The 8,527-nt window shown below is 32.8% G+C and overlaps 1 long non-coding RNA gene across 1 annotated transcript; it reads left to right on the top strand.

Annotated features, from left to right (window-relative positions):
- The first annotated feature begins 229 nt into the window (after positions 1-229).
- LOC131061478 (uncharacterized) lies at positions 230-2,319 on the top strand. The gene is made up of 3 exons (XR_009110541.2): positions 230-591; positions 1,593-1,656; positions 1,867-2,319. It is a non-coding gene; the product is annotated as an uncharacterized LOC131061478 (long non-coding RNA).
- The last annotated feature ends 6,208 nt before the right edge of the window (positions 2,320-8,527 follow it).

Here is an 8,527-nt window from a genome sequence, read left to right as displayed (position 1 = left end):
CAATCTTTCTTTCTTTCTTTCATCTATATTCGTAAGATAGATATACTTATTCTAGATGTCCTTTAATTTCAAAATTGATATTTCAAATATTAATTAAAACATTACAAAAGGTACCTTCTCGCTTTTAACAAATTACTGAAAAGTACATGTTGCGTACATACCAAGTAAATTGACGCAGAGCGATAATCTTAAAAGGCTGACGCATATCTAATTGAAACTTGGAAAATATTTTTTTCCAAGTACGTTTTCAGATTACTCCCGTTTACAGTGTCAATCAAAACCATATTATAATATTAATGTCGCCTCGCCTGCAGTTATATACACTTCATCCGTCCTTTAAGGCGGTGGAGACAGACGAAGCCATTAATGAATGTCTCGAAAATCACTCCAATTTCCCGCTTCTTCATTCCACAACTTCACCCATATAAACAGGCAGAACCTGCAAATTTGCATTGTGGGTTTTGCTTAAAAACAAGAAAATTCTAATGGGTCTGAAAGTTCAACAAAGAGGGAGAAAGAGATGGAGGTGGAACAGAGGCAGAAACAGAGCGAGAGAAAGTAGAAGCAGCTTGAATATATATAATTTACGATGTAAGTATGGAAATTGATATTGAAATTAAACATATCTTAGTTATTTCTTGTATGTATTGCGATTTCTTGTTCTCTCTTATAATTTATTTTGACATTATTTACTCTTGTAGTCTTTATGAAGTCTCAAATGCAATATAAGTTTAAAATTTGATGTTTTGAATTTAGATTGTTCAATATTAAATTGCTAATGTTCACTTTAAAGTTTTATCAAGCAGTTAAGAGATATACAACCCATAAAAAACTGATTATGTATTGAGTCATGCTTGTTCAAATGGCCAATCTTTCCCAGATCATGCAGGTCTCATTTAAAGTCAAGGAATTTGAAAAGCTGTGTGAAAATTATTATAACAAAGTGAAATTCAGTGATTTAAGTTAGTAATTAGTTATGGTCTTCCAACATGGTGTATATTCCAGCACTCTTATTATTGGGGAGTACTGCTTTTTCTCTCTTTACTTTCTGTGCTCCATTTCATAAGGAATGGCTCTGTTTTTCTGATCTCTCATTGATCACTGTATGTGAGCTGTTAACATTCTTAGCTTATTACAGTTGAACAAGAGTTTAAATAGATATCCCATTGTCATATCTAGGAGCCAATGACCCTCTACAACTTAATATTATCAAGTCAAAAGAATGGCTTAAATCTCTGAACTCTCATAACTCATTGCCAAAGCTGAAAATAAAACTCAATCCTTTCTTACCCACTGCAATTCTGACACAATATAACTTGTAATAATGTAAGTTTTTGTTAATAGCTTGTTTTGTTTAGTATCATTAATAATTTTTAAGAACATTATTCATCATCATTTCAATGATAGTTTCTATTAATAGTTTGTTTTGTTTAGCATCATCAATAATTTTTAAGAACATTATTCATCATCATTTTGAAAATGATGGATAATAGAGTGTGATCCCAAATGTCATGTTAGGACAATTTTATATTAACAAGTTTATGTCAATTGAACAACTGAGTTGGGTTATGCTAACATTTTACCATTGACAGCTCTGACTGTGGAGTGTTTATGATCCATGGTCATGGTTGTGGAATGACATCGAATTTCACACAGGTATGTTAATTGGTGTTCAATTCTTTTAAATTTAAAAAAATAATGAAGATGTTGTGTAAAGAATTGTGGCAATTAGTTCTAGTTGGATCAATCAATTAGAATTAAATGATAAGCAAATAGTAATGGAAAGGTTCTTTTCAATTTAAAATGTTTGTTTTTTCGAATTCTAAATTGAAAAAAATATTGAGATGTTTTAAATGTTTGTTCCAGGCACACATCCTCTCTGAACCCCAACAACTAAAAGATTGTCTGAAACAGAGGACCAGTTTGTAAATATTTTACAAGTGTCAAGTAAATCAATTTACCAAGCAAATCCGAATTTGTAAATGGTGTAATGTAGAAATTCAATACTATGAATTTTTTGTGGCAATCCTCTTGGAACGTGCCAGGAAAATATATTTTTTTTGCGAGGAATAATTTTTAAGTATTTTCCCGTATCAAATAAATTAATTTACTAGACAAATCCAAATTTGTAAGTAGTGTACTGTAAAAATTCAGTACTATGAACTTTTTGTGGAAGTCCGCTTATAACATGCAAGTAAAATATGTTCTTTTGCTTTTATACAATGCATGCATACCTTACGTACATACACTATTTTGTTAACTTGGAAACCTTTCCAATCTAGCTTGAGGATATGAGAGACTTTTGAGGTTGGGGCTGCTATGAACATATGTCAGAGACTTCTCTGAAGCCTTATTGGCAAATGGGGCTTGGTTTCTCTTGCAATTGTGCCAATCCCAACTGGCAAAAGGATTTTGTGTCAATTTTAGTGAAGTGACTGTTTAGGTTGAATGATTTTGCAGATCAGATTCATTGAACTTTTCTTGCCTTTCATATGGGTTACAGTAGGAAAACTATTATTGTTTGTTTGTATTGTTTAATCCATATGATCAGCACATTTAATGCAACAAATAGATTGTTCTCAATCCGTATTGGGCAAGTTGTTGATGCCGCTATGGAGAGATCATGCTAATTTAACATAATGTATTGTCTTTTGTAGCATTTTTCATTCCCTGGTAAGAGGACAAGCCATTCTTTAGCTTAGATCATAAATATTTTGAACTCTAACAAGGTAACATTTATTCATCTCATGGAGGGTGTTGATAAAAGACATAATTTCTGCAGTCTATAATATAATTGTGCTTAGCTTCTGGTAAAAGCTTTCCGATTTTGTTTCTTCAATGTTTCAGATCAAACTACATGATCCATCATCATTTTGTTCCCTTGTCTTATTCTCTGCTTCGTAGTGGTGGATACATAGGTAAGAAATCATTTGAAGGTGTGTGCTTTCATGATTTTTAGATGTCACGTATAGCTGATTCCACTCCAAAATAGGGCAAAATGTGTTGAACTGTTTCTGAATATTGGTTTTAGTCAGGTTGAAATGAGTCTTGCATTTAGCTTTAGGAAAGCTCGCAAGGTTTTGACCACTGTTTTTAAATATTGTTTTTCTTTTAAAATGCAATATAATTGATCGAGTTTGCAATTTGAGAATTTGTTCCTGTGGGTTTTTTTTGAGACATTGCATAGTAACTTGCATTCTAGTTGGTCTCTTAATATCTTGGGGTCTAGTAGTTTGGGGGATGGATTTTTTTACTATCACAAATAAATGATTTAATATTTCAAGCACACTGATAATTGGTAGATTAGTGTAAGGAAATAATAATTTTGGTATATTTAAAGAGTATTAAATATAATATATTCAATTTAATTATTAATTACAAAAAAAAATCATTGATATATTTTTTGTAGGTACATAGAAAACACTATAATTTGAAAAATATATTAGAGAGAAAATGTAATAGAATATTATTTTGATATATTATCTAAAGAATAAAATTAGAATATATTAAAATTTCAGTAGTAAATTTTTTTTTTCATCTTATCAAATTTAATAGCACATATCATTGGAGAATTTTTTTAATGCAAGATAGAAAGTCTGCCGAGGAATGTACATGTAATAAGCAAAATCCAAAGTCTGTCTAGGAATGTACATGTGATATGCAAAATCCAAAGTCTGCCAAGGATTATCTATGTAATATAAACAAAACTCTTCATAATGAATCAATGAGTTGTTTCTTTTCTGTAACAATCTAAAAGCTTCTAGAAATTAGCCAAATAACAACGAAGGCCATAAAAATAAGGTTAGTGGTGGGAAGAAAAGGGGTAAAAATCAAACAAGTAGAAAAGGGAACGATTGAAAAGGGGCTTTCCAACATTAAATAGTATATGCTAAGATCCAAGTGTGGAAAGACAAATGAAGACTGTCATTTGGAATATAAGGGACTTGGGCGCACATAACAGATGGCACAAGATCAAGTGTTTTTTGGAAAAAATGTTGGTCGATGTAATCTAATTGCAAGAAGTAAAATTAGATTGGGATAGAGCTTTTATTGAACTAATTGGTAGTGTTAGTGGGCTTGGCATTATGTGGAATCTTATGTTTGCTAGAGTGGACGATATAACAACAAATCATAATTAGATCATGGGTAAGGTATGTCTTTATTTTTTTGATCCATCTTTTTTCATTTTTAGTGTTTATGGGCGTACCAAAAGAAAAGAATAAGAGAAGTTTATGGGATAATTTTTCCTCTATTAAAGGGAACTTGCTTGAGTTAAGAGGAGATTTTAATGCAATTCTAAACTCGGAAAAAAAAGTGGGGTGCAAGGAAGGAGTGTTTGATCATTAGTGATTTTAGGTGGTTGTGGACTTGATTTTTTTGTGTTATATTTAGCCTAGGAAAGTTGAAAGGAAACTCATTTAGTCTCGAGGTTTTGAAAGAAACTCCTAGGAAAGTTAAAAGGAAACTCGTTTAGTCTTGAGGTTTTGAAAGAAACTCATTTGACCTTAAGGATTGTTGAAAGTTCCAAAGGAGAACAGCACCTCCTGAACTTCTTGAATTGAAATAGAACACACTAGATGTTTCAAGTTCTCATCAATAACTTCAAGGACCACTTCCAAGATCTCATCAGTACCCAAATTAGTATTAGGAGTATTATTTTGGAAATCAACAAAGAAGAAAATAGCAATATCAATAGTCTCATCTTTCTTAAAAACAATCATGCCATCATCTTTTTGAAGACTTTGAATTTAGCTCCTACTCTAATGCTTCATTGTTGATTGATGGAAGAACATTGTTTGTGTTCCTTTCCTCTTCTATTAACTATTGGACATCCACACAACTACTTTCTTTTTCTTATTTGATTTTGAGAGGTCATCCAAGGTGTTTTTGCCTCCCACTAGCCACTTATTTTGCTACATCCCTATTTCTTGTTTCTCTTTGGGATGGCCGACTTGGCTTATCTTCTCCACCAACATTTGCCTTCTTTTTTTTCTTAGCTTTTCCTCCTACTTGAGTCCATTCAACCTTTGAGTCATCTTCCTTAAGTTTATTTTTTTGTTTTGGTTGGGGAGGGGTAGAAGCAACCATTTTCTTATAGTCCTGCCTCTAACCTTGGTTGTTCCCTTTTAGAGACTTGTCATCAAATAGCAAGCTTGGGGAATCAACCAAAGACAAATTCAGAGTCTCATTTTCCTTGTTACCTTTTGAAACTATATTATGAGCAACCATTTCCCCTTTTGGTGAATCAATCTTGTTTACCATTTTGATCCTTTCCTCTTTATTTACTTTTGGACCCTTATCTTGACTAGCACACACTCTTTTTGATGTATTTGCTAGAGTCTCTTTATTGGCATTGTTCACAACCTAACCTTAACTATTTTTATATGTTCCCCCCTCATTGTCCTTCAATACTTTAGAATCATTAGATATTACCAATTGCATAACAACCTTCTCATCCTCCTCATCCTTTTTTGAGCTCTTCGAGCAATTATTTTCCATTTCATAGGAAGATAAAATAACTATTCCTTTTTTAGGATCAACTTTTTCCAGCTGATCTATTCTCCTATCAAGATATGAAACAACTTGAGCACCATCTTCCTTCAAACCACCCTCATTAACCTCAAAGCTTTAAGAGTCAATTCCAATGAGGATTTGAGAGCTCTTCCTAGGCTAAGTCATAGTAGGCCATTTTTTACAATTAGGACCAAGATGACCATACCTTCTACAGTTTTGATAGAAATCCCTAGAATTCTCATATTTAATAGGTTGTTGCCAAGAGCCAAACTTAGAATTTAGAGATGCTAGTAGGAAGGATCGAGTTCAATGCCACATTAGTTACACAAATCCTAGCAAAGAGTGGGCGAGTTTTCTTTTGAGTGACCCTATCAACAACCAAGAGATGTCCAAACGAGTTAGTTATACCGTTAAACACCCCCAAATTTCAAAAATCTAAAAGTAAGGTAGGGAGAGAGATCCAAGTAGGCGCCACAGATCCAATATCTGCATTAGGATTGAATCTTGGCTTCCACTTACACAAGGACAAGAAGTTCTAAAAATTGCTACCATAGGTCCAAGGACCTCTCATAAGTACCTTAATAAGATCTTTTGTAATAAAATTGAACAAAAAAAGATCATTTGCCATAGCACTAATTTTGACACTTCCTCTAAGTTTACAGTGTGAGTCAACCCAAACTTGATCAATATTGGGTTTGAAGGCAAGAAACTTACCGATCAAAGGTAATCGTAGCTTGGCTATAGTAGAGTTAAGCAACTCATCAAGAACATTCACCTTCAAACCATTGACCTTACAAGAAGTCTTCGAGGTATCCAATAGGATCCTTGGAGCCATCTGACCAGATCTTCCACCAACTAGCTTGTCCACAAATGAAATGAGGTCTTCTTTTGCAAAAAAGACCCCAGATTCTATGACAAAGACATTGGAAAATTTTGTAGATCTTTCACACTTATTTTTGCCTTTTTTTTTAAGATAACCCACTCAAGGGGGAGGCCAACAATCCCCTCCACTTGCCTTAGCCATCATTGACCTAGTAGAAAACAACATGAAACAACAACAAACCCCAGAAACCTAAATCCTAAACTCTAAAAAAGAATAACGAATTGTATTGTTACTAAGGATAATGAATGCGATAGAATTTGTGCCATTGCCACATGGAAAATGATATAAAAAATAAAGCAACAAGTTCCACATAAAAGATAACAACTTGAAGATTAAAGTAGGAGAAGTAGAAAAATTGAACAAGATAGGCAATTTTCATATTGGGATAGAGATCATCTCACTACCATAATAGAGGTAAAATAGAAAGGAAGAAGATTATTACTTATGGTGTAGGATACACGAAACATGGGTTTCTCAATGTCACATATCATGTGAAGAAGAGAAGGGTGCATAATTGGAAAGATTAATTATGACATGTACTAATAAGGTTTTGTTTTATCTTGCAACTCTTAGCATTTGTTGGTGGAAAGGCCTAATACTCGATAATATACACAGTAGGGAATTAATGAGTGATAGAGTTTAGGAATTTTATTTTGTGTGGGATTAGGCAGAGTGATCAAGAAGGGTTTTAGGACAGTAGGTACAAAGTGGATAAGTGAGTAGAAGATGTTTCTTTCTTGGATGGAATAGAAGAAGTTTCAATATTTTGAATAGGTTTGGAAGAAGTAGATGAATTGGGTTTTAATTGCTACTAGGGAGAAAGGTGTAGTTGATGAAAAAAACCTCATGGAGATATCAACTGGTGGAGAAAGATGATTTAAACTAAAGAGGATGTTAGAAACCTAAACCCATAGTATAAATATGTGGTGTAGATTCCACAAGGACCTCAAATCCTTGCATTATGCACCCAAGACCATTTCCATTTATCCATATTTAGGAATAATTATTAATTCTTTCTCTTAAAGATTTTCCAATTAAAAAAAAAACAGGATCAACATAACCGGCCTTGCCAAAATGAGTTATATGTTGATATGGGGAGAAGCAATAGTGGAATTGACAGATAATGGTTGAACAATTCCATCATAATAATGAGGGTCCATCTTCAATAGAGATTTTTAAGTGAGTAGTGTGTATGCTGAATTGTGACCTATTTGCAAGCCCTAAAGATCCAACCACTAACCTAGATCTACAAACCAATTCAACAAAAAATCAATAAAGAACCACAAATGCATGCAAATAATATGAAATAAACAAAGTATACCTTCACACATGAAAGAGAGGCTTGTCTCTATTGTTCTCATATCCTCCATGATCTTGTATTTGATGGTGTTTTTGCTCTCAGATTTGTATGAACTTGCACAAGAGCGCAAAGAGGAACATATGTGTTTGTGATGATGTAAGGCTATGATATAGTGTGATGATGTATGATCTAGAATGATTTTGACATTAGGTAAGTATGATAAGGATTGTAGATTTATCAAAATGGAAGAAAGAAAAATATTCTATAGAAATTTCCAAGAGAAGGGTCTAGATTAAGAGGTTAAAAAAAAAATGACTATGATCACATAGATAAAAGAGTCTCAATAGGATTTGAGGGTAGGTGAAGATGAATGGATGAGATTAAGAGGTGAAAGGTAAAAGATAAGTGTGAATAAGATTAAGAGGTTAAATTTGAAATGGAGGGATGATATTAAGAAGTAGGTTGAATTTGGAGAAAGCATAAAGTGAATAAAGAGACAATTGACACTTGTCACGTGCCTACAAATTTAGATTATGATCCATGTGAACAAGTTGGAGGGCTATGATTAAAGGAGGAAATGGTAAGTGAATTAATTAAATACATAAAAATAATTATAAGATAGACCACAAACAAAAATCAAATGCTAAAAATAATAATCCATCCTTGTTTCTCTAATCACTTGTGGATATCCTTGAGTAGCATAAGATCATAATACAAGATAAATCAAATAATACATAAGACTCACTAGACTAAACAAGTCAATAACAATTTAAATCTTCTTGCCAAAGTTAAGTGTTTTTGTTAAAATGATGTTTGATAGGATGTCCATT

Source organism: Cryptomeria japonica, chromosome 8 (assembly GCF_030272615.1).
Source record: "Cryptomeria japonica chromosome 8, Sugi_1.0, whole genome shotgun sequence".
Lineage (NCBI taxonomy): Eukaryota > Viridiplantae > Streptophyta > Pinopsida > Cupressales > Cupressaceae > Cryptomeria > Cryptomeria japonica.
Note: the sequence above shows the minus strand (reverse complement) of the source record. Positions and strands in the feature narration are given on the sequence as shown.